Genomic DNA, 27,544 nt, shown 5'->3' with positions numbered 1-27,544 from the left:
GCAGAAGACTTCAAGTCACAAGTCGAGCATACCAAGGTGACACTCTCCAGGTTGCATGATAATGGGAAAACAGAACGATTCATGTGGACTCTGAACAAAACCATATGCTTTGCCATTGCTACTGGGGTCAACATTAAGTGAGCTATTGAGGCATTTCTTTGAGAATACTGAAACATCCCATATGTCACAAGGGGTCACCCAATTTTTGTCGTGAGCACACAATATGTGGCATTAGACTCAATCGCTCACTATGAGGCCTGGAGCCCCGTTGAAAGAATGACAACTGGGGTTGTGCTGACGAGAGGCCGCAAGACCGCAGCGAAGATTAAGGCCATCAGAGTTAAAAATAGGATAAAAAGGTCCAAATTTAAAAGTGCCACCGTGTTGCAAATAGAGAAAATGTCCCTTCAATTCCACTGTTTGGATAGTAAAATACAGTCATAATTTGGGTCTCTTGGCCCTGTACCATTGCACCTACTGCACCATTGATAGGTATGCACATGGCTCACCTCAAACAACCACTGAACTATCTCGGACATCAAGGTAACCCTTGTCATCGCCCATCGCGGTGCAACCATGAGACTTTAAATGTGTCATTCTTTTGCAAAAACCCTGACCTCTGCTAAGGGAGCATTCCTGGACTGCACACATTTACTATGTGTTTATGATAATCTGGTAACCAGGTTAAAACAACAATAGGCGATCTGCAATGAGTGTGGGGAAAGTAATACAGCCTGAGTGTCTTGAAAGGTGCACAAAGTTAAACCGGGTCGGTTACCAAACGACCCTAAATTACTACTCCACAGAGGGGCAAACTATATTAGCAGAATGATCCGAGCACGCAAATAGTAAGACAAAATGTCAATGTTCATCCAACAGTTAATGAATACAAATCCACTTTAATCCATGTTCGGGCCAATGGAGGTGTAATCCAATAGTCTTCAGATCAGAAAAGCGTAGACTTTCACATAGCCAATGAAAATTCCAAACATTAATGGAATTGTACTTACACCAAAGACGACTTCAGCCAACTTGTGTTTAGTCAAAAGATGAGTAATACCTCAACTTCCTCAGGGCTGATGAAAAAGTGGCACTTTGAGCAAAAGTACATTGCAGGATAACAGGCTGAGTAGTGTCGTGATCAAACACCATAAGCGCGTTGCAATACAGCAGCAGAGTGCCTCATACGGACAGAACTCCCGTCCCTACACGTGTGTTATGGCCCACACATGGACTTGTATTAATTTACTGTTGGGTGGACATTGAAATGTTTTCTTACTATTTGGGTGCTCAGATCATTCTGCTTACATCTACTATGTGTGTTTACATCTGCACTTGGAGCCACCTCTTAGCATGTGGCTCGCCTCTAGGCCTACAACAGCCTGACACAACAGCTGCCACTGAACTGGAAAAGAGGGAGATCCGGCCGCTAATTCTTGAAACAAACCCAACTGGCACCAATGAAACGTGCAATGTTCCTAATCCCAGAACCCACTCAGCGGCACACACACTCTGTGTTCTTTACGTTCAGAGAAGCAGCCTGCTAGGTCCAAAGGAGACCTATTACTTTCAGTTCCAGCTGAGCACAACACAAATGCCTCAGGTAAAGGGCAATCGGTACTCCTTTTGTGGGAATCTCATCTTGGTTCAGATCTACTTGGAACCTAACAATGATAAACAGCTTGTTCAATTCACACGTGCCTAAGAGATGATTTGGGGAGAGGTTTTTGAGTTTTAACCACAAAGGAAGCGCTATACATTCACTGCAAGAATGTCAGATGTATCTGACTATATGAGCAACGAACCTATGTATCAACCACCTGAGTTATCATACCACTATTATGCCCTGGAACTCGCCGGGGACACCAAGGTCCCTGCAGCAGGTGACTATCCCCATAGGATATTATGAAATCTAGTCTGCGTTTGACCAACCAAGTAAACCAGAACATGTTTACTACCACACTTGTTCTTGTTAATTTCTTTGGGGGAAACTTTTTTTTTTTAAATGAATGATTAAATGTATAAACCAACTATCAGACCCTACTAGCTCCTGCCTGCCTTTCTTGGACATCCTAATGTATGTGATGCAGAAGTATTTCATTGTGCATTTCCAGCACTGAGCTCCCTCACATGTATTTCGGGGCAGTGGGCGTCCGCCAAGCGCATGGTCTTTAGGTAACTTTTGGAAGTCATTTTGAAGAGTATGTTGGCACGAAAGAGAGGTGGTCGGCAATCGTCTTGTCCCGTGGAATGCATTGTATCGGAATGAGAGAATTTAGGGTGCAGTGCGCGGCAAAAGAAACCTTTACCTGGGTCAATGTGCAGTAAAATAGAGGATTTCCACTAACAGGATCTTCATAGGGCAGTGCGCGTCAAAAATGCTCCCTCCCTCGTTCCAAAAAATCCCTGCACTCCTCCGGCCCCTCACCCTTGCCTTCCTCTGCCCCCACTCCTCCTCTAGTGACGCCGGCTCCGTCCTCCTCCTCTGAAGTGCGCGTCTCTCCGTGAGCCGCTGCTCCGTGCGTTGGCTGCGGGCTGAGGACAGGGAACGGCGGCTGGACTGTGCTCCAGAAGGAGGCGGACGGCAGCAGCATGCCAGCGCGCTGCTGAGGGGACGCCGCCAGCCCTCCGGCTGCCTGTGTGAGCGGAGCCGCCATGGAGCACGGGAGACTGCGAGGCGAGCAGGGGGACTGCTAAGACGAAGGGAACCAAAGACCGAGAGGTAAGGGGCCGCCGTAGCCTGCCCAATGTTCCCCTGCTCGGGCCATTAAATCAGCGTGGGGTCCGTTCCATCCCCACGCAGAGCATCCCTCAAGCTCCCTGAAGGGGCAAGCAGCGCTAGAAGGTCAGGAGGTGTCCGCGGCTTTCCTCGGGCACGCTGCCTGCTGGCTCACAGCAGGACTGCCCTTGCCCGCTGCCTCCCCGGACTCGCACTCTTCTGGCGTCTTTACTTTGTTTCCATCCGCTGCTGGAGATGCCGGGGAGCTGTAGTTAATATCCGCTTGTAGCCCTGCGCTGAACTCTCGTGGCAGCACGCGCGCGCCCACCGTGTGTGTCTGCGTAGCGTAAACTACGCATTGTCAACTCCAGGATAGGGAGTAAGTGTATTGTCATGTGTGTAGCAGCACAAAGGGTCACTAGACATGTTTCCCGCGATAATCTGCCCTGGGGTGTGTGTGCGTATAGTAGAGGCGGGTGAGGCAACCAGTTAACAGGGAGCGTCGCACCAGAGCTCAGCCAAGGGTCTGGCGTGGAGTCGAATCAAGAAAATGTTTGACACATAAGTCGTTAAATAAACTTCATACACAAATATGATAACATATGTTCAGAATTCCAAAACGTATATTTCCTTAACATGCGGGAGCGTTTCACCTTAGTACATCAGGTTGCATCGCTGCATTCGTTGACAGTCAATTCTTAAGAGGTAGTTTTTAAACATTCATGCACCCTGAGGACAAGGCCGAAAGTAACCCAAGAGCCAAGTCTGTTGACATGAGCACCCTATAAGTACTTATGACAATTGACCTAGATTCTTATTATACATGGTGCTTCATTACAATATATTAAATCAAACACAAGAGCTTTTTTTGTACAGCACACACCCTGTTTGAAGATGCTCTGTTATGCGATAATGGAAATAAAAAGAAAGTACGGAGATGTAGAATATTTCCCCAGGATCACACTGTTTGGGGAATCGGTGAAGCCGGGATTGATACTAGGTTTTCTAGTTTCACGTTGTGCGACTCTTAGCTTGGTATCTCTTTCGACTGTTTTACATTAAAGGTAAATGATCTATCTTTATTTCTTGGCGCTCGAGGTTTGAGCGTGGGATGCAGGCAGGAGCCACGTGGAAGGTTGGCTCCCTTTGGGCTTGAGAGCCCCATTAGTAACCTCGAGCCGAGGCAGAGCCGGTGATCTGGCTCGCCCTGCTCAAGTATATACCAGGAGCAGGGGGCGCTGTTGTGCGTCCGTGTCTGAAATACCACAATACTGTATGCTTGCCAGCCAACAGTGTGCGCAAGTATTTTTGTGCCCTGCATTGTGTATGCCAGTATCCCGTTTTCCCTGATATTTGTGATTGTGACAGACTAAAATGCACCCACGACGTGTGGTGTGCCTGTGTTCTGGGTTGCGTGTAACGTACAGTGTACGCGCCCAGAATACCATGTGCCCTTGAGACATATGTTTCAAGATAAGGTGTGACTAGAGTAGGAATTTTGGGTGTGTACCAGGAATAAGGAAGTTATGTGGTGTTTGTTCCAGGTCACAAAGTCCTTTAAGGTGTCATACAGGCATACAGTGTGCCCCGTTTCTCATGAAAATAAACAGCGTCCTTGCGTGGGTGGTTTGCTTTCGCCAGGATATATTGTCCTATACATACAGTGTTCAGGCTGGATGCGCGTGTGTCTACGCCAGGATTTAGCCTGTATACATTTGTGTAAATGCCAGAATTGAGAGTTTCCTGGGTGTGTACTAGAGTACACAAAATGTCTTGAAGGTCGATGCCATGATATAGTGTGCCTGGGTCGAGTGGACCCTGAAATGTGTATATATTTTGTGTGCTTTCAGGATACAGCGTATCCTGAAGTTGTGTACCAGGATGCAGAATGGCAATATGTGCCCAGTACACGGTGCGCACCAAATAGTGTGTCAGAAAACATTGTACTCCAGTCATGTGTAAGGATAGTACACGCACAGCATATTTCGGGAGGATGTGGCGGTGTGTGTGTGTGTTTGTGATGATAAATTATTTACATTGTGCTTCGATAGAATTGCCTCTGCCCGGGATATCAGCGTAACAATCTGGTCCCCTGGATCGTGTGCCAGGATGCTGCTAACCCCTGGAGTGGGATGGGTGCTCTGTGCCAGGCTGTTGCGTACCCGCGATTGTGCCCCATGCTGTGTGCCCTGGAAGTGTTTGTACCAGGCTCCAATTCCTTTCGAGGTAACCTTTTGGCGTTCTTTGGTTTCACCAGGGTCGGAGTGTGACAGAAAATAAGTCCGGGCACCAAAATATAAGCGGCCAACGTTTGAGCATGAGAAAGCTAAAAAACAAAAGTAGCCCACCTTTGCAAAAATTGCATTTTAGAACTTGTAAAGACATGTTATACATGTGTTTTGCATGGTATCTATCCATTTGCGTTTGCTGCATGCAATGTTTCTGGTAATTTCAGGGAAATTAACATTACAACCCAGCCCAGCAGACATAAAGCAGGCCCAGTCACCGGCCCACACCTTATCAGACCTGCCCCTGGGCGCTGCCTGATGCCCTACATGCCAGTCCGACCCTGGGTGTCACCCTCAGCCAATGCCCCTCCCCATCTACCAGTTAGCAATAAAGTGCTCTTTGCCACTTGTGCAACTCTTCTCTGCCTTTGCTGTTCAAATAACGACAAAACGTAGAGCAGGTTACCTGCGCCCGAAAATCTACTCAAACAAACCCCAGACACAGGAACGGTAACCCCGAGTGTGAACTGCGGATCCCCCTCAATATTAACCCCTTCCCTGCTCATGATGGAACCACTCCGTCATGAGCCACGGTTGCGCTGTGCTCATGACGGAGTGGTTCCGTCATGCTGCGGCCGTTGGCAGCCGCTCCGCCCACGCGGCGCTAATTCCCCGCCTGTGCGGGCGATTAGCGCAGTGGGCGGAGACGTGATGGAACCACTCCGTCATGAGCACAGCTCAACCGTGGCTCGTGACGGAGCGGTTCCGTCACGAGCACCGCACCACCGCGCTGCCCCCAAACCCCCCCCCAGCGCCGCGGCGGAATTCCTGCCGCGGCGAAGGGGTTAATACCGCGTGTTTTGGAAGGCGCGTCCCTCAGCTGTTATTTTGAGAGAGCCAGAAGTGTTTTGCGTCACATTGTGCTTGTTTGTGAGGCACACAACGCCCACCTCCAGTGTGAGGCCCGGCGGCCAGCATGCAGATGTTACACATCAGTTCTTTTTGAATGGCCTCCGAGCTTGGCGCGGCGCGTCACGCGCAGTACTGGCGTCCCTTCTCCAGGCCACAACAGCTCGAAAGTACATCACGACTCGTACTCAGCACGTGCTATTTTTGTTGCTCTACCGTCGTAGTTTCATATTCGCATTTATGTGCCACGAGATAAAAGTGTTTTGAGATTAGGATGCTAAAAGAGCTATGAAACCAGAAAGCGGAAAGAGAAACACCAGTCATTTTCGACTTATTAAAAAAATATATATATTCCGCATGGCTTAACAGAGGTCGCTGGTGTGTTTCCCCCAGAATCTGTCTCTTTTGGAACTTTTATGTTTTGTCTACTGGTGGCGCTGGTTAAGAGCTGCACCGTTGTATCTAGTTGGAGGGCAGGGGGTGACTGCACGAGTGGGCACGTAATGTACATACGTCAGTGTAGTGTACAACTGTACCAGAGGCGTAGCTAGAGCTTGTGGCGCCCGGGGCTATCCCTCAGATTGCCGCCCCTGGGGAGGGGGGGGTTGCTGGGGAAAAAAGGACGGCGACCACTTGAAAGAGGTCCGAGAGACACGTAGTATTGCCGCTAATAGTTACCTCGATCATGCAAGTTACATGCACATACATGACACGGTCCAAGGCTACAAAGTTGAATACGCCAGTGACTGGCAGTGACCGGCAGTATAAAAGAGAACACACAGACTGCACTGATCTATCTGGGGACTCAGAAAAACTGCATGTGACATCCATCAGAGAGCTGCGTGAATAATTACCTGGTAATCCCCTCAGCACAATGCAAACATGCACATACATGACACTGTTCAGGGATCCATCATCTACAGCTGACATTAAATGACCATTCATCATGGTCCCCCCATTCGGAGAGGTGTGGCTCACTGGTTAGAGGCGGCAGATCCGCAAGCAGAGAATCGGCCAGGGACCAGGGTTCAATTCCCGACGCAGCAGGGTCGTGAACCAGGGTCAAAACGGACTCGATAATTCTCGCCTCGGTACCTACTCTAACCAGGAACACACTCGGCAACTCTGGGCATTAGCTTGCCTCATCTCCACAACGGCCCCCCACATTCGCCGGGGATGCCTGGTTTCACCTTGGAGATACCCAGGAGGGACCATCTCACAGGGATAGCCAGGACGGGTTCCCCAGCGGTCTACAGCGCCACGACGCCTCAGGGCAGCAGTGCGCTTTACTAGACACATACATTTACATTTACATTAAAGCAGTGCACTTTGTGATCTGCATGGTACATGTTCTTTCCAGCAGGCACATTAACCCTCTGTGCTACCTTTCCATGAGTCAATCCTTCCACTAGACAAAACTCCGATCTCTCTCTAGGAAGAACATTAATCACCGAAGTTATCATGACATTTTTATTGATTCTGAAAATTGCTGGAGACCAGGAAGGAGGCAGCAAGTTATTTTAAAACATAATATACTTGCAAACACTACGCACCCACCCGAAATAGGTACCCAGTGGGGTCACACCGTTCGCATCGCCCTAACCTGCTCAAGGTTCATGTGACCTCAGTGACAGGGTCACAGAGACTGGATCACTGTTGCTCTAGTCTAGGGTGTGCTGCTTCGTAGGCCTGCCCGCAAGACTGGAGATGAACTTCAGTATGGATTGTGGTGGACAGGCCTTCAAGGTTAACCCACAATTGACACCACTAGGGTACATCTGCTTGTGCTAAGATATCAAGCCTTCTAAGGTCTAGTGGGGCCTTCTAAGGTCTAGCATGGGAGTGTGCTCCCTCAGTAGAGTGGTCTGGTGGACTGGTCATGAAGGCTGAACCCGGTTCCCTAGTTCCAAATTCTACAGCTCTGGCCATAGTGCCACATCCTCTCCCCCACTGAACACCATACTTCCCCACTGAGAGAAACTCGCACTGCCTTCAGCTATAACCTAATTGTGCCCGCTATAAACACTTGGATGTGGCTCAATTCAAATTATGCACTTGATAAGAGTAATATGCTGCCTAAAAATAAAAGTAAAAGCAACCACTCATAGGGAATGCAAGATTAAGTAAAGCATGTGAAATGTAAGCAGAAACAACATGGTTACCTTAACGATCTCTCACTCACTATTCAGAAATCAGCGAGTGGTTTTACATGAAAAGTTAAGGACATGACTAGAGGGCCCTGAAGGGAACCGTTTCAATGTCCATTGCTTATATCCTTACAAAACGTAAGCAGTATGGTTTAAAAAGACCACATCCATAAACACAGAGCCATGGTACACGTTTTGTTTTCCAATCCACCCATCAACCAGGTATTACAGTACCTCCAGGAATGGTACACTTTCCCACCTGGGAACAGCAATGCAGTTCAAAGAAAGACGAGAAAACAAAAGTAGCGCTTCACTGGCAAACTCTGTAAAGTGATGCTGATGTATTTGGATGTAAATAAAACCAATCTGGCTACTTTGCAACCACTCTGTCTTGCTTTATTTAGTTATGTATTTATTTTTCATGTTTAAAACCTTCTATTTCTCTCCATCCCACTGCTCTTTGGAATAGAAAAATGTCAGAAAAAGGGCATTTCTCGCAAGAGTGTTTTTCTTTTTGGGATCCATTTCACAGGGAAGCAACTAAATGAAAGAAGGAAAGAGAGGTTGTGAACCGTTTCTTCAAGTTACGCTTTTCAGTAAGTGAGGAGCAAGACAGAAAGAGAGGGAATAATAGGAAGAGAGGGGGGACAGCTGACAGTACAAAAAAGAAGAGGACATTGCCCGAGTCCTATTCCTTCTCTGCCCGTCCCCGAACGTCCATGAAAGCAAGCAGAGCCTTATCTGAATGCCTTTGTCCGCCCCCAAAATAGTGCCGCCTGGGGCGGACCGCCCCCACCGCCCCACCCTAGCTACGCCACTGTTGTAATAATAGTGCACCTTAGACATTGTGGGGCATATTTACAAGCCCCTATCGCCACAAAAGTGACGTTGTGGTGGCGATAGGGGCTTCACCTTATTTACAAGGCAGCGTTAAGCCACTTAATGTGACTTAACGCTGCCTTGTAAATAAGGCACCCTTTCACTCTGTTCTTAGCGTGAAAGGGGAGGGCAATGGGTGTTGTGGTGGGTGTTCTACCGCAACACCCATTGATTTTGACACTGCCCCCTATTTACAAGGGTGGCGTAAATAGGAGGCAGCGCCAAAATTAAGACCAGGGAAAACCTAGTCTTAAACAGGTGAAATGGGGAGAAATGCTTTATTTCTCCTCGTTTTTGCTGTTTCCATGTTTGCGGCACACATAGAGACAGCAGATTTCCATTGATTTTTATGTGCAGGAAGGTGACCCCTACTGCACATAAACAATCCAAACAAAATGACGTTTTGCAACTTGTATGTGTGCTGCATTTAGCAGCACAAATATTTGTTACAAAATGCCATTTAAAGATTGTTTATGTGCAGGAAGGTCTCCCCTCCTGCACATAAACAAACATAGTGCAAGGGTGCCTACATTGGCTCTAGGCTGCTAAGTTTAGCGCAAGCGCAGGGGGAAACGCAGGACTGCACGATATTGTTGTAAATATGGTGCAGCCTTAAGTTTCTGAAGTGGCGGAGCACGGCGTTTAGCCAAGGAGGCTAACGCTGCGCTCTGCCACTTCATTGTAATTATGCCCCAGAATGTCTTGACAACCATAGAGGTAGATCAATGCACGTGGAAACTGATAACACAGTCCCAGTAGTGTAGAACATTTGTGGAGTGTGGGAGTTGCATTGCAAGGTGTATTAATTTAAACATCAACAGTTCGTACGGGCATAACAGTTTATATACAGAGGCAGGTACATGCTGCAGTTGGTGGTAATACTGCGTGATTGTCGGGCATCACAGAAGCATACAACACATAGGGTATGGTTGATGTATTAAACATGCTCTGATTACAGCTGAAAGAAGCCTATACCACTTAAAATGTGACACACGGATGCAGATTGATATTGTTTGGTTCTCAAAGAAGCGTTGATGGATAACCTCATGTGCTGACGGGGAGATGCACTCCTTTCTCGCTTCAACGTCTCAGACACGTTTAAGTATCGATCCATTAAAGAACCAGCTCCACTGCCAATACAGACCGTGGCGTTCAGACAACCACACGCTACTCAATGTCCTACTCTTCCCCAGCCAGGACAAATTACACTGGCCGCACAGCTCCCCCTCCCATAAATCACACAAAATGGGGGGTTGGAGCAAATAAGCGGGCACCTCCACGCAAGGTAGAAGGTGTGTATTGCTCCCATTGTTTTTTTAATGCTGTTAGGGATCTTTACATCTCACCGGTTGACACTTGAAGGCCTTGCATGAACAATTTTCACCACCAGCTTGGGCCACTGGGGGTGTTGACAGTTTTTGGAACGTAGGATTGAGGGCCCATGCTTATGATTTTTATGGTCCCCACCCGGTAGGTCTACGTGGTGAAAAGGAGGATCAGATCCTGAAAGGGACTTTTAGTGATGGTTGCCTAAGATCAACCGCAGTGTGAGACTATTTAAGGATGGTGTTGGCACTCGAGCATGATTGCAATGTCATCCTAGTTTGTCATTTTTAAGGGCCATGCAAATAGTTTAGAACCGTCAACTATCTAAGGTTGGTCATAAAATAACTGTGAGATGGGTTCTGGGCTGCAGCAGTGCTGACATTAAATTTTGCTGGCAGATATAAATTAATTTCTAATGAAAGTAATGTAAGTCGCTTTTTCAAAGTTTTGTTAGTCTTAGCCCCTGTCAGGATAATGGTTTTATAGGTAAAATAGGATTGTGAAAGGTAACCAATGTTTTTAGATAAAATACGACCCATACTTTATAAAAAAAATAATTAAAAAAAACATTATTTGGGTTGTTTGAACTATTCTGCGGAGAGCGGGGTCCATGTCTTGCTTGTCCACAGACTAATACCTTATGACAGCGCTGCCGCCTGTCCTCTCAGGTCCCGCACTTACCACAAAGTAGACAATATAGCTATCCAACCTAGAATCCCCAACTCAAGAATTTGAGAATTGGAGTAACAAGGTGATGGTCAGATACAACTGAACGCACCTGACCTGACTCCTCTCTAAGCAAGCACAAGGAGATGATGGACGGAGCGCTGAAACTTTTCAGACACTCACCTCTACCTCTTCTCCAGCGAATAAGAAATAAACATTTCTTGTGACAGCGTTGCTGCCTCTCCTTTCCCCTCAGCCCATATACTTGTCTAGATATACCCGATGTAGTGATTTAATCAGTGGAGCATTACCAACTCAAGTAGTTCAGCAGGCCCCCTATTAGGCCAGGTGCGATGTGGAAATTACACCGGGGCGTGGGCATGGAAGTCACGGCTCACCTGAAACAACTTGACTATTCTGAATCACCCAACGCGAACCACCGTTACCAGAAAATCATCCCGATGCCTCCAGCAAAATCCTTGTGCTGCCTGTGCCGGAAAAGAAGCGAGCGCGCGGTGGTAGAGCGCGTGACGTCACTGCCGCGCTACTTTTCAACGCAACGCAAGGGCTGACCAAACATTATGCCCAGGGCCGTCATTGGTAGCGCTTTTGCGCGCTACAAGATCGACGGCCCTGGGACGGGGCCCACAACTCCCACAAACAGGGTACGTCGCTCGGCAGCATGATTTTAAAATCAGGTGCGCAGCACGCTTGCTCTTCACACAGGGGCTGCGCGCGGGCTCCAGTGGCAGCGGCCTTTATAATTTATTTGGGGACAGACACTGACGTCCCCAAATAAATTATAAAGGCTGTTGCTACGGGCTGCCACCCCCAAAATTGTGCCGCCTGGGGTGGACCGCCCCCCCCTAGCTACGCCACTGAACTGTACACACCCTGCATCCACTGCACTGGCACTCTGTACAGTGTATTTAACCAAGCCTGCTTTAAGGCGCATAGCATCATTTTTACACCCATGACTACATTCCACTACACCTCAATGCAGTCTCTCAGTATTCATGTGGCACCCCCAAACTCGCGCAGTTTTTACACTGCACCCCAAAACTCTCGCAGTGATCTTTCACTCTGCAGCATGAGTCATATGTCATTCTGTTGACTCACTGCCTATGGTACATTGTTGCAGACGGTGGTTGAAATGGCCTTAAGTGTAGGTACTCAGTGCTCAAAATACACCTCACTGCACTATTCGGACTCATCTCAAACCTCTTTCTACTACTCTTTTCAATGCACTACCCTATATCTCACCCTATACCTCTATCAATATATCCTCTACATCCCTTCTCTCATTCATCTCCAACTGCATACCACTACTATGACCCCCAAAATAGCCCTTTCTAGACTCTCCCCTACTCTACCCCTCCTTGCACCATCTGACACCTCTTTTACTATACTGATCCCCAAAACAAGCCTTTCTATACTCTTCCCTCTGACTCTTCCCCTCCACATCCCTTTTTACTCATCCCAAGCCTCCCACTACTGCTATGACATCCCAAAAAAAAATAAAAAAAATCCTTTATTCTTCTATCCCTCCACTATCCTTTTCAATCAAAATACCAGACTAACATGTCCACTTATCAAATTTCATATGTCACTATACTAATTCACCTCTAATCTTTTATGGGTTCCGAGTCGCGTGCTGCTGACTGAAAAAAACGCTTCAACACCTCATTAGGGGTAGCAAGCATTATATAAATGCAACCCTTTTTCCCTCTTCTATCCCTCCGCTATCCTTCTCAATCCAAATAACTGACTAATATCCATCACTCAAATTACTTTCATATTTCACTATACTAATTCATCACTAATCCTCTATGGGTTCCGGAGTAGCGTGCTACTCGCCGAAAAAGCGCTTTGACGCCTCGTCAGGGGTAGTAAGCGCTGTATAAATGCAATTACAATACAATACAATTATAGAAGGCTGCTGCACTCACATCACTGACATCTTGATCTAAAATGCATTCAATCTACCCACCACAGTACTCAGGATGCACCCCTCAGTAGCCACACAGCCTCTTTCCACCGTACTGCCCGCTATTTAAATTGTATTTAACCGCAGGTGGTGACGGTGTGTGAGTACGCTGGGGTTCTCATGGTGACCAGTGGTATCGGAACACATTTAAACAATGTTGTTACCTTCACAGTATTCCTAAAAGCGCAGCATTAATCCTAACTTTGATTTAAAACGTCTGATTGTTGACTCACCTTTCCTTCAAATAACTTTCAACTTCCTTTCCATTCTGTGCATGCCTCCTCTCTCTGAGCATGGCCGACTCTACGCTACATGTATGTTTTGCCTCAATGCCTTCAACCCTTTTATTGTACCTCTGCAGATTCCCCACTCTTAATTTCAAATATCACAACCTCTGCTTTAAGACTCATACACCTGCGCTCTAACAGTACCTAATTTTGTGTAGCTCTTCTATTAAAACCACCAACCAATGCATGAATTCACATTTCCCACCCCCACAAAAGATCATGCCTTAATCCTATTAATTTAATCTACCTCAAAGCAACTGGACTAAAATGTGGCATGCTTTCCTTAGGTATCAAACAACGTCTCAACGGGTATTGTTTCTAGACAGGTTGACAAACTGTAAAATTAATTACAAAACAACAGAAACGGGGAAAAAGCAATGATTTCTTGAAAAAGCAGTCTGTATTAACAGTTGTAATAGTTGTAACAGCACTAATACATAGTTTAACAGTGTAATCCAAAAATGAGTGCACTGAATGTGCTTGTGAAAAAGGTGAACGGTGCAAGTGAGACATGTGACAGGTGCGAAAAATAGCATGAAAGGCGCAAACTTTCTTTTTTTTTTTTAAATGGACACAAAACAAGGGCAGTGCAGCCGTAATTAATAAAGAACATGCTAGAAACCAAAGAACAGGATTACACTTTAATCAGATGGTGTTGTGATTACAGAAACAGTACTGCAGTCATGAAGAAAACAATACATTGTTTGTATCAATCAACTTGAAAGTTTAGCAAATCGCTTCGCCTTTTAGCATGAAAAATACAATTTAGAAAAACTCCAAACTTTCTGTTAAAGTTTCAATTTTTATTTTTCTATATTTGTTTCTGAATTTATATAAAATACTTCATAATCTTGTATTTGTTTGATGGAGGCCTAGTTCTGTATTTTGGTGTGTTGTTTTGAAGTTCAAATGATAGAAATGGCCTAGGCTGGGTCCCACCTTCATGTAGGGATTCAGTGGGGGGAGGAGAGGGAGGTGGGTGTGTTCCCACATTCCAGTAATGAATTAGTGCGGATCCTGGGCGTCCATTTAGAATTCAGTGGAGGTCCATAAAAGTCAAAAGCTTAAGAACTACTGGTCTAGAGCATTACATGCAAAATAAATATGATCCGAGTAGACTATTTAATCCAGAAGGTAAACATAATTATAGTTTTTTCTATATAGTGTTTCATACTGCAGTTTGTGTTCTGTCTAATTACTGTAAATAGCAAGAGTTACAATTACCCATCTTCTTGACACTGAGTATACCGGCCTCAGAAGCAGGGGTTCGTTTTACCAGGATTATCCTGCAGGTAACAGCGGATTTGAGAAGCTCACTCTTACTAACAAATAGATTCAGACATTTCCTTAGTAGGCTTGGGGCATTGAGGATGCTTTCAGAGCAGGATGGGCTGCATCAAGTCCTTTTGTGGGCCGGGTTGAACTTTTTTGCCTAGTCTGATTTGGGTTTCTAGTCCGGCACTGTGTAGGCAACCGTGTATTGCGGTAAATTGAGGAGGGTTCTCTAGCGGGAAGAAGGTGCATTAGCAGTTACACAATAGTCACACATGCCTTTTATAGCGCTTGTTCTTCTCCTCACTTTGGAAGTCAACTTAAGGATGCCACCTCGAGTAAGTGTTGCCACCTATTTTGAGAGTCAGTTATCACTGTTAGTGATCTCATTTTACCTCATTACATGTGCAGATCCATCTATAACAAGCATTGACAACGCCAATTGGTCTCCCCTATGAAAGAGCTATTGGCTTTGCCAATATGTTTTAGTAATGTTGTACACCAGAGCAACTGCTGTTCAGCTAAAAGTTAGTGGGGTAAAGGAGAGTGGTGTGGAGTGGAGTGTCGTAAAGTGGAGTAGAGTGGAGTGTTATGGAATGAAGTACAGTAGAGTTGAGTGGTGTGGAGAGGAGTGAAGTGCAGTGTCATGAGTAGCATACAGTGCTGTGGAGTATAGTGGAGGGAGTAGAGTGTCATAGAGTGGAAGGGCATAGAGTTGAGTGGTGTAGAGTGGAGTACAGTGTCCAAGTTGAGTAGAGTGGAGTGGCATAGAGTGTCCTGGAGTGGTGTAGAGCAGAGTCGGGTAGCATAGAGAGTGTTGTATAGAGTGGAGTAGAGTGTTGTAGAGTACAGTGGCATAGAGTGGATTAGATTGTCAGAGTGGAATGGCTTAGAGTGAAGTGGTGTAGTGTGTCAGAATAGAATGGAGTAGAGTGGTATGGAGTGGCATAGCGGGAGTTGCATTAAGTGTTGTAGAGTGGAGTAGTGTCATAGAATGGCACAGAGTGTAGTAGATTCCCAATGTAGCAGAGTTAATGGAAAAGAGCATCACAGAGTGGAGTATCATGGAATGGAGTGGCCTAGAGTGAAGTGGTGTAAAATACAGTGGCGTAGAGTAGATTGACATAGAGTGCAGTGGCGTAAAGTGCATTGGTTTTGAGTAAAGTGGTGTAGAGTGCATTGATATAGAGTGCAGTGACAAAGTGCATTGGCACAGAGTGCAGTGACAGAGAAGTATAGAGTGCTGTGGCATAGAGTAGAGTGCTGCACAGTAGATTGCAGTGGCGTAGAGTGGAATGACGCAGAGTGGCGTAGAGTCAAGTGGCACTGAGTGGGGTGGTGCCAGTTAGAGTGGAGTAGTGCAGGGTAGAGTGCAGAGGTGTAGAGGAGTGTGGTGTAGAGTGCAGTAGAGCATCGTAGAGTTGAGTAGTGCAGAGTAGAGTGCAGTTGCATAGAGTGCAGTAGAATAGAGTGTAGTGGCATGCAGTGTAGTCATGAAGATTAGAATGTCAAAGTGCCGGGTCGTAGACTGCAAGGCTGTAGAGTGGTGCAGAGTATAATAGAGTGGCATATAGTGTAGTGAAATAGAGTGCAGTGGTGTAGAGTGATGTATAGGGCAGTGGCATAGAGTAGAATGTTGTAGAGTATAGTGGCGTAAAGTGCAGTGGTGCAAAGTAGTTGGAATAGGTGCAGTGGCTTAGGGTGCATTGGTTTTGATAAAGTGGTGTAGAGTGCAGTGGTTTAGAGTAGAGTGGTATAGTGTAGACTGCAGAGGCATAGAGTGGTGCAGGGTAGAGCGCAGTGGTGTTGAGTGAAGTAGAGTGGCATAGAGCACAGTGCCATATAATGCAGTGGCGTAGAATAGATTGTTTCAGAGCAGAGTGCAGTGGCATAGAGTAGTGGCACAGAGTAGAGTGGTGTAGCTTTGATTGTAGTGACACCGAGTGAAGAAGACTGGCATACAGTTGAGTGGCGTACAGTGGAGTGGCATGGACTGGAGTGGTGCAGGGTAGAGTGGAATGGTATAGAGCAGTGACATAGAGTGCAGTGTTGCAAAATGGAGTGGTGCAGAGTGGAGTGCCCTAGACTGGAGTGGTGTAGAGTGCAGTGGTACATGGTAGCATGGGTTAGATTGCACTGGTGGGTAGAGTGCACTGGCAGCGTAGAGTGGTGCAGATTAGAGTAGAGAGGCATAGAGTGAAGTGGCGTAGAGTGCAGTGGTGCAAAGTAGATTAGAGTGGTGTAGAGTGCAGTGGCGTAGAATGCAGTAGAGTGGCGTAGAGTAGAGTGGCAGACCCCCAGTAACCAGCTTGAACGTCACATAAATTGTCTCATTTTGAAGTCAGAGAAAGAAAAATAAACACCAAGCTCCCTGGAAGACACATTTGACCTCTGTCTTTGAATGCACAGCAAATGTGACAAGATAAGAACACAATGTAAAGGCCTGTTTACAGAAAGCAAGTTTGTGGAAGAATACAGTTAGCAAGATTTGGCTAACGGGAGGGATGAACTCAAGCTGGACAGCCTAAAGCAAATAACACCAACAAATAGAAAGCCAGAAAATGTGAGTTACAAACTAAAAAAAAGCAATGGTAAGCAACGGGTTGAAAGCATCCCTAGGGTCAACTTTCCCCCAAGATGTCTTTAGAAAACCAGACCAGTGTGCTGTCTGGTAGGCTGTAATCTAAAAAGTGCACTTTACTGCCAGGGTTGGTGGAACAGTACTTTATGTTGCCTATGCTTTTTCTTTCTGTTTTTTATTATTTTTTACTTTTTAAGTCATCATTGTATGTTTAAACTAAATCATCACAGTACAGTATTTTAAAGCCAATAGTTCTTTTTCTATGCACCAATAATAATCATATTTTCCTGAAGTGTGCTCCTAAACTGAGGAGAATTTTAATATGTCTTGTAAGCATATCTGCCTGCTAGGTATAATATGTGTTGTCCTATGAAAATTATTCCAAGCAATAAGCAACTTTTTTTTTTAAGTAAACATTTTATTCTAATAATATGTGCGCTACCGCTATGCAGTTTTTTTTATTTTCTTCTTTTTGTTCTTCTGGTACATGCTTGCAATAAAAATTAAAAATAACCATCACACCAGGTTGCCAAGGCCATATCTTTTGGCTTTGCCAATGCTTGTTCTTTGTACATTGTACTATAAAAGTTATAGAGGGCCATAATATGTTGCCAATTGGACGAGCATCTTACCAAAATCGTTTTGGGAGTGCAACCTCCCAACAAGTGGTCGGCGGTTCCACTCCTGATGGTATGATGTGACCACCAGCACGGCAGTCGGAAACATAGCCTTTACCATGGCAGCTTGTGCTGCAGCCTGGAAAGGGGCAGCCACACAAGCTGCAATGGTAAAGGGTATATTTTCAAACATCTATGCACCATGTGCCAGGCACCATGTTGGGTCTGGCAGATGATGCATAGATGTTTGGGGGGGCACCACATTTGTCCCCTAGGCCACACAGCAGAGGCATTGGCAGGACGGGGGCCCTGCTAAGGGCCACCAAAGTGACTTCCTGAAAGCCGGAAAGGCTGACATGGAAAGGCTGTCGGAAAGGGACATTGTTATCCCTACGGCGGTGCCTCTGCAGGCACCACCTCCATTGTAGGGATTAGGCCTCCGGCAGACGCCCCGACAGGATCCTTGATCCTGTTTGTGGCAGAGGACGGTCCCTCCGACAACATCCCTCTGACTGCCGGCATGGTAATCCAGCGGTCGGACTGATGCCTTGTATGTTGGACGGACAGCCACAATGGCCTGTGGGTGGTGGTCCGTCTGACATCCTAGTAAGGCCCAGAGTTACTATTGACTGATTGCTAATCACTTTACGCCTTTCTAATGTGCAACAACTTTTGCTTTATACCATAAATAGGTAATCGGTTCGTTGATTTTTTTTTAAACAAAATAAATCTATATTATTACGTTTGTTGATGTTCCATGTTTCTGGTGTATGTTCCTTGTTGGTTTGTTTTACAGACTTTTGGTCCTCCAGTACACAAACACATATGTTTGTTACCCCCGGGTCTAGCCAGCGCTATATAAAACCTTTCAAATAAATACATTTCACATAACTAGTGCTAAAGTTGAGTTAGGGGCCACAACACTTATTTTTTCGCATAAGATATTTCCTGAGAGCAATAGCACACAAATGGAAAGAAAGGGGAAGAGAAAGACTGAAAACATGTCTCAAAGGGAGAAAGCATGTTTCCAGTCCAGGGAGGACCTGGCTTGGCAGTTCGGGCTGGACTGTTCCCATGAGGCATAAACAAAGTAGGTCGCACACTGCTCGTCATACCAGCAAATAGCCCCATAGAACTCTGGATAATGTAGTAGCAACGGTGAGTACGCCTATGCCACGAGTATGTCACTATAATGCCATCCCTGGACACGTGTTTCGAGGTAATTGCCTCTCGTCAGCAGGGAGCAGGTAGGTATGTGGGGTGCCAAGTAGACTGCCATGAGGCACAGGGTCAAGACTGATTTGCATATGGCTGGGTTCAAACTTGAATGGTATGGTGAGCAAAAAAATGATGGATTTAGGCCCAGATCTCTGTACTGGGGTGAATGTATGACATTGTTCTGCATTCTGTCTATCAACTGTTGTTTTTATAATCTATGGACGCATTTGAAGCCAAATATATCGCTTTTATAAAGGATTTCTGTGTGTCGCCCTTCTGTTGGTCCTAGTGATGGAGTGGTGAAAGCAGAGCTTTTTGCAGATGCTTTCTTGAATATTTATATAGATATATATCAAGGCTCTTGAGGAGCCGAAACGCGTAATGGCGGCATTGAATTAAAATAAGGAATTTAACTCTTACTTTGTGGTCCGTGTCTGTGTGTTCGAGGAGAACTCAAAAGACGACGGGAGAGTGGAATATATATATGTATGTGTGTGTGTGTATATATATATATATATATATATATATTCACTGAAAAAACCATAGGTTTCAGGTGCGTTATAGTTAGTTGGACATTTCTCTCGTACAAAACCATTGAAATTTCCCCGTTATAGTTAGTTCAGCTAACTATAACTCGCGCGCCCGCAATGCACTGCTGATGACGTCACATATTACATCACTCAAGACATGGTCAGTGACATCCCTCATGACATCACTGATGTGAATTTCAAAGGTTTTGTAAATGACAATTTTTAAATGTATTAATTGTTATATTGATTTTTTTTATACTAATTTCCTACATTTTTTAAAACTATTTATTTTTAAATATTTTATTTTTTAAATTACATTATAATTACATTATACAATACATTACCAAATATACTTTCTCAGAATGAATTACTTTAGTTTAAATACTTTGCAAATAGGCAATAGACTTTTAAGTACAGTAGTTACAGTTGTTGCAATGGGCAACACAATTTCAAACAATGCACAATTGAGCTCAATGTGAATTTCTAGTTAAATGCAATTAGTTACTTTATGGATTACTATTCTAACCACAGGGCTGGATCCTAGATTCAGTCCTTGGACATCTTCTGTAAACAGTTGAGTAAAAGCGTTTTGGTTACAGTAGTGATTTTTAAGGAATATTATTGTATTTTAAAAGTTGACAGAGAAATTTTTTCACATAGAATCACCAATGTTATCATATGGCAGGAAATTCACTTAGCAGGCCAAGTAGTGTTATCGTCACTTTTTCTTACTCACTGGTGGATCCTGGATCCAGCACTGGTGCATCTCATGTAAACAGTTGAAAGAATGCGTTTATGTCATACAGGCGATTTTTAAGGAATATTTTTAGTTTGTGAAAATAGACAGAAACTTTTCTGCTGAAAACCAGACAATGGATTCCTATGGAAGGACATAAAAGTTACTGGTAAGTACGATTAGAATTACTTTTCAGAGTCAGTGCTGGGCTAAAAGATGCAGCACTGAGGTCTCTCTTGATAACAGGTGAGTAAATCGGAATTCGTAGTTCTGCTGATTTTATAGGAATATTTTAAAGTTCCAAAACCCCACACTTAGAAGAATTTTCAAGTGAAACCAGTCAACGTTACCCTATGGAAGGAAATTCACTTAGCAGGTAAGTAGTGTGATCGTCACTTTTTCTTAATCAGTGGTGGATCCTGGATCCAGCACTGGTGCATCTCTTGTAAACAGTTGAAAGAATGCGTTTAAGTCATACAGGCGATTTTTAAGGAATATTTTCAGTTTGTGAAAATAGAAACTTAGAAACTTTTCTGCTGAAAACCAGACAATGGATTCCTATGGAAGGAAATACAAGTTACTGGTAAGTACGGTTAGAATTACTTTTCAGGGTCAGTGCTGGGCTAAAAGATGCAGCACTGAGGTCTCTCCTGATAACAGGTGAGTAAATCGGAATTCGTTATTCGGATGATTTTAGGTGAATATTTTAAAGTTCCAAAACTCCACACACAGAAGAATTTCCAAGTGAAACCAGTCAATGTTAGCCTATGGAAGGAAATACAAGTTACTGTAAGTATGGTTAGAATTACTTTTCAGGATCAGTACTGGGCTCAAAGATGCATCACTGAGGTCTCTCCTGATAACAGGTGAGTAAATCGGAATTCGTAGTACATCCAGTAAGCGCCACAGAGCTGCGTGGCAGAGAGATGTCAAAAGGGGCACGGCCTGCACCACCTCTTTGCAATGCAGTGCAGTGGCACTTCCTGGAAGCACCTGGTGGGCTACTTGGCCCCCATGGTCCCTCAGGTTTGAAGTGGACTTTTTCCCCCAACTTAAAACGCATCACGTCAGGCCCCCTCCCCTCCCTTCACCACTGTGTAAACGCGCCCTGTCACCGTTCTAAGTTGAGAGATTAAGTCCCCTTCAATCCTAAGGCTCCCTAGGGTCAAACTAGCCCACTAGGTACCTCCAGTAAGCACCACAGAGCTGCGTTGCAGAGAGGTGTAAAAAGGGGCGTGGCCTCTGAACACCTGTCTGCAACACAGCTCCCTGGCGCATACTGGAGATACCTGTTGGGCTATTTGGCCCACAGGGGCCCTCAGTGGACCCTCAGTATTGAAAGAGAATTAATTCCCCAACTTAAAACGCGCTACAGGGTGCGTTTGCACAGTGGTGAAGGAAAGGGGCGTGGCCTGAGGTGATATGTCTTCAAACACACCCTGCGTTGCAGAGAGGTGTAAAAAGGGGCGTGGCCTCAGAACACCTCTCTGCAACGCAGCTCCCTGGCGCATACTGGAGGTACCTGGTGGGTCAGTTGGCTCCCAGGGACCCCCAGTATTCAAGGGGAATTTGTTCCCCCTCTGCAAACGCACCAGGGGGCGCGTTTGCAGAGTGGTGCAAGAAGGGGGCGCGGCCTCCGGACCGATCACGTTGTTTTTTTTGTTGTTTTATTTAAGAAGGGGGCTGTGTAGCCCCCCTTCTTTTTCTAATTTCTTAGCCCTGGGGACCCCATCCCCCAGGGCCTGCCCCCAAATTAATTTTTTAAAACAAAAAAATCGGGAAGGGGGCAGCGTCGCCCCCCTCCCGAGGCCATAATCTGCCCCGGGGACCCCATTCCCCGGAGCATGGGCCTTTTTAAAAAAAAAATATTTTGGAGGGGGGCTGCCTTGCCCCCCTCCTGTGGCCACTTATGGCCCGGGGACCCCATCCCCCAGGGCCGGCCCTTTTTAAAAATTTTATTTAAAAAAATCAATTTGGGGAGGTGGGCCGCGTGGCCCCCCTCCCGGGCCACTAATAGCCCCGGGGCACTGCAGGAGCCGGCCCTGGGGGGTGGCGGTCCCCAGGGCCATCAAGGGCTCAAGGAGAGGGGCCCCCCTCCCACCTGTTTCAAAGCCCCGGGGGGTGGTGGTCCCCGGGGCTGGGGATCCGTCATGGACCCCCCAATTTACATATTTAGAGCCCTGGGGAGGTGGAAGTCCCCGCGATGTTTGGGGGGCTTGAGCACCCCCACACAGGGTATATTTTTTTAAAATAAAGCCCCGGGGGTGGCGGTCCCTGGTGCCGCGGGGGGTCGTGAACCCCCATTCATATTTTTAAGCCCTGGGGGCTGGCGGTCCCAGGGGCTGTTGGGGCCTGAGAGTCCCCCCAACAAAGAAATGGAAGCCTCGGGGGGTGGCAGTCCCCGGGGCTGGGGGTCCTGAGAGACCCCCACACAATTGAAATAAGCTCCGGGGGTGGCGGTCCCCGGGGCTCGGTTCTACCGAGGCACAAGATGGCTGCCAACACTTCCTGATTTGGAGTGTTGACAGCCAATTAGAATACAGCTCGTGCACGGCAAGGTGCGCACTGGGTGCGCATAGGGTGCGTGGATCCTCCGAGGCCATAGATATATATGTACTTTTAAATGTAATTTTCTCAGGAACTACTGAACGGATTTACACCATTTAAGCAAAAGGCACGAGTCTGAACTGAGGACTACCTTTTTGCCAAATTTGGTGTAATTCCGTTTAGCAGTTCGGGCTGTAGCTGCGTCAACAGGTCCTATGGGAAATTGCATGGGGAAAAAGCAATTTGGGACCCCCCTTTTTTCTCGGCCCCCGCTTGACGAATCACCCCGAAACTGTCAGGATAGGAGCAGACCGGAGCTGGCCAAAAGTTTGGAAAATTTCACAAAGATTCGTCAACCGGCGCCAGAGTTATTGGGAATAGAATGTTGCGGATTTCCTATGGAAAATAGGTCCTAACTATAGCTATCTACTGGCGACCGCCAGTAGATAATATATATATAAATATATATATTCACTGAAAAACCAAAGATTTCAAGGGCGTTATAGTTAGGAATTGGCATTTAAAAAACCTTAGAAATTCACACAAAAAAATATAGGTTTCAGGGGCGTTATAGTTAGCTGGACATTTCCCTCGTACAAAACCCTAGAAATTCCCCTGTTATAGTTAGTTCAGCTAACTATAACTCGCGCCCCCGCAATGCACTGCTGATGACGTCACATATTACATCACTCATGACATGGTCAGTGACATCACTGATGACATCACTGATGACATATCAAATGACATCACTGATGACATCACTGATGACGTCATCCAGTGACTGTGTGTTTCTGTAAAGTTTAAATATGTTTTATATATTTATAGTGAAAGGCCAATGGAAGAATGAGTGGGTGTATAAGTATGTGAATGGGTGATTTTCTAGGTGCGTAACTGACTCTATAAGTGAGTCATTAAATGTATCTTACTGCAGACTAGTGACTAAACTGTGTGAATATCTGTATGTGTCTGTGTGTTGGTGTATAAGTGGCTGCATGTTTTGTGAATAGCTACATGAGTGTCTATATGGGTTATTGATTGGTTGTCTGAGTATCTGTATGGGTGCCTGAGTGTTTGTGGGGGTAGGGTGTGTGTGACTCTGTGCATAGATGTGTGAGTGGGTGATTCAGTGGGTGCATGGTTTTAAGAGTGCATCTGTGATGGACTGTATGGTTGGGTGACTGTATGTAAGGGTGTGTTAGTGATTGAATGTATATCTCAGTTTTACATGTGTCAGTAACTACATATGTGAAACGCAGTGTATATGTGTGTAAGAGTATATAACTATCTATATGTGAGAGTGTGTGATTTTGGGAGTGGCTGTATGGATGAGTGTGTGCTTGTATCAGTAATTGTATAAGTGCGTCAGAATTTGTTAGTATTTTTATGAGTAAGTGAACTTGAGTGTGTTTAACTGTATAGGTGAGTAAATTGGACTGTGATTAATTATTTGCATGACTGACTAGATGTGTCAGTACCTCAATGGATGATTGGCGGTGTGTGAAGGTCTATATAGGTGTATAAATGCATATGATAGTCCTGTACAGAGTGACTGTAAGTATGAGTGACTGTACAGGTGAGTGAGTGGAGATGTATGTAGACCTAAGAGTCAATGAGTGGGTGTGTAGTTATTGGTATTGGAGTATCTATGGTTTTCAAAATGGCCGTCTGAAATTTTGATTCGGTGTATCAAAGGTTATATTAGGGTGTGAGAAGATGCACTAATTTATCACATGGATGACATCATCAGTGATGTCATCAGTGATGTCATTTGAGATGTCATCAGTGATGTCATCAGTGATGTCACTGACCATGTCATGAGTGATGTAATATGTGACGTCATCAGCAGTGCATTGCGGGGGCACGAGTTATAGTTAGCTGAACTAACTATAACAGGGGAATTTCTAGGGTTTTGTACGAGGGAAATGTCCAGCTAACTATAACGCCCCTGAAACCTATGTTTTTTTCAGTGAATTTCAAAGGTTTTTCAAATGCCAATTCCTAACTATAACGTGCATGAAACCTATGGTTTTTTCAGTGAATTTCAAAGGTTTTTTAAATGCTAATTTCTATCTATAACTTATCTCTAAATATATCATGTTTAATGATTTTCATTGGATTTCTATATTTGTCAAATTCAGTGTGTCAATTACATTAATTATGTTTTTTTTTAATTCTTTTTTATCACCATTTTTTAATTTTCTTTTTTTAATTAATTCTTTTAAAAACGTAAAAAATATTATTTGTTTTTATTGGGTTTTTCAAACATATTTTTTTATATTTTTAAATATATTTCTTAAACTATATGTTCAAAACTTTATTTTATATATTTTTTTTCATGTTTTTGGATCCGCACATCCTATGCGCACCACGTGTGAGCATCCGCGCATGGTATGCCTTGGGTACATGTTTAGTGCACGATCGCAATGCGACTGGTACGCGACTCCCAACCTATACGCGACACGTTCGATGTACGTAACGCGACATTTACGCGCTTCCGCGATGCGTCATCCGCGTCTGTGACGCGGTAGGTGCGCGGATCCCACGAAATATTTAACATTTAAAAAAACATATATATATGTATTTCATGTGAATATTAATTGAAGACAAACTCTAAACTAGTCTTAAAACTAATATATTTTTACATCTAATCCTATAATTTATTTTAATTCAAATTCGCGGATGCGCGCTGGGTGCGTGCTGCCTATGCGCAGGGTGCGTGGATCCCATGTGACCTGCAAAAAAAGAGATTTGATTGGTTCATTACACTTTCTGTTCTAACTATTGAAAGTCCCCACCCAATTCAATCATTCTTCTTTGACCTTCTTTGGAGGAGCATCTCTTTGCAGAGAAGAAGATTTTTTAGACTAAGTTTACACTTAGCTCTAACTTTTTTGAACTAAAAATGGCTTCAGGGCAGCAGGCATCACCTGAATCTCCTCATACATCTGAGGATGAATTTTTGGAGGAGGCACCACGCAAAGAACGTTTTTCTTCAGTGGTGTGGAATTTTTTTACTTTTCCCCAGGGGCAGAATAAGAACAATGCCACCTTGGTCACATTCAATATTTGCAAAAGAGTGCTGGCAAAATACCACAAGATACAAATTGCAGATATATAAAATGCTTACGTCTAACAAAATTTTATAAGTTTAACTTACAAAAACTGTAAATGTTGCCGCTTTCAAATATTCACCGAATCTGAGGATACATTTTCGGAGAAGGCACCACGCCCACAATGTTTTTCTTCAGTGGTGTGGAAATTTTTTACTTTTCCCGAGGGGCAAACAAAGACCAATGCCACCTTGGTCATGTGCAAGATTTGCAAAAGAGTTCTGTCGCGAGGGGATCCTAACAAGAAATACTCGTACGGCACGGCAAGTATGATGAAACACCTAAGGACCCTTCATCCGAACAATCTTGCACGAGAAGAGTGCAAACAGATGAGAAACACTCCTGCTCCTGCGCCTTTCTGAATTTCTTTTCTTTTTCTTTTTTTTTCTGGCATGATTTACGTTGAAAAACAGTATCTGTAAAAAAAGAATCACAAATAAATATATATTAATAACTTTCAAATTTATACTATTCCATTACTGTACAAACACATTTTATATAAAAACTGACTAAGAAACTATAGCCCTGAACCACAAGTGTGACGATGGTTAAAACACTACATGCATAGTGCATACTACTTTGAAGCAGTTCATGCCCTAAAGCCTACCTCACTAAAAGACTACATGCTAACTGACTGAATGATTACAGTACTATAAGGAGACACACTGGGTGAGTGACAGGGTGTTTGCTAGAAGTGTATGAATACTGATTGGGGAATTGAAGGTGTGAAAGACAACTGTGTAGGTGATCAGAGGACTGCATCCATGGTGAATAGGCATTTGAAGCAGTCTATGTGCTAAGGCCTGGCTCACTGCAGAGGTACTTGGGTACTGACGGAATGATTAAAGTACAGCAAGGAGAGTGCCTGAGTGAATTTATAAGTGGTTGGCTTTTGACATAGTGAATGGATTAGTACTTGGTACTGAATGGGTCACTAGAGGAGTGCAAAGGGAGTGACAGGATGTTTGCTGGACTGTATGGATACTGACTAGGGAATTGAAGGTGTGAAAGACAAGTATATAGTATGTTAGAAGACTGCATGCATACTGCATAGACATTTGAAGCAGTATATGTGGTAATGTATGGTTCACAACATGAGTACTTGGAAACTGACTAAATCATCAGACTACTGCTAGGACAGTGCCTGGGTAAAACTTTTAAATTTTCAGTTCTGGCACAGTGAAGAGAATAGTACATGGCACTGCACTTTAGTGTCAAACCCTGACTCATTTTATCAATGCATAAGCAAAGAATAGCTTCTAAACCTACTAAAACTTGACAACATGACCGGTTTTAAAACAGTTATCTGTCAGCAAATACACGATGTTACCAAATGCTTCTATCACAATCCTTACCCAAATGCACACAGACTCACAGTGTGATTTTAGACAAGCAACACTAGCCTAGGAGTTTACCAAAACTCATTCACTAGTCTACAAGAGGTAAGGGTACTGCACACAATCTACATATTTAAGTACAGCACATTAGTGTCAAAGCATGACACATTTAATCAACGCATACGCAAAGACTGGCTTCTAATGCTACTAAAACCTGACAACATGACAGGTTTTAAAAGAGTTATCTGCCAGAAAATACACGATGTTACCAAATGCTTCTCTCACAGTGGTTCCCAAATGCACACAGACTCACAGTGTGATTCTAGACAACAACCACTATACCTAGGAGTTTACCAAAAATCATTCACTACTGTGGAAGTGGTAAGGGAACTGCACACAATCTACATATTTCAGGACTGCACTTTTGTGTCAAAGCCTAACTCATTTA

General features: G+C 44.7%; 1 protein-coding gene across 2 annotated transcripts in view; it reads left to right on the top strand.

Moving 5' to 3' along the window:
- Positions 1-2,483: 2,483 nt before the first annotated feature.
- The window catches only part of DSE (dermatan sulfate epimerase), a 335,009-nt gene continuing 309,948 nt past the window's right edge, over positions 2,484-27,544 (top strand). The window contains exon 1 of one of the 2 annotated variants that reach the window (XM_085612171.1): positions 2,484-2,722. The gene's annotated coding sequence lies outside the window, so the exon portion shown is untranslated. The remainder of the gene's footprint in view (positions 2,723-27,544) is intronic. The other variant, XM_085612170.1, reaches the window with a different exon arrangement.

The sequence above is a fragment of the Triturus cristatus genome, chromosome 6 (assembly GCF_964204655.1).
Source record: "Triturus cristatus chromosome 6, aTriCri1.1, whole genome shotgun sequence".
Classification (NCBI taxonomy): domain Eukaryota; kingdom Metazoa; phylum Chordata; class Amphibia; order Caudata; family Salamandridae; genus Triturus; species Triturus cristatus.
The sequence above is the reverse complement of the archived record's forward strand: the minus strand, read 5'-3'. Positions and strand labels throughout refer to the sequence as shown.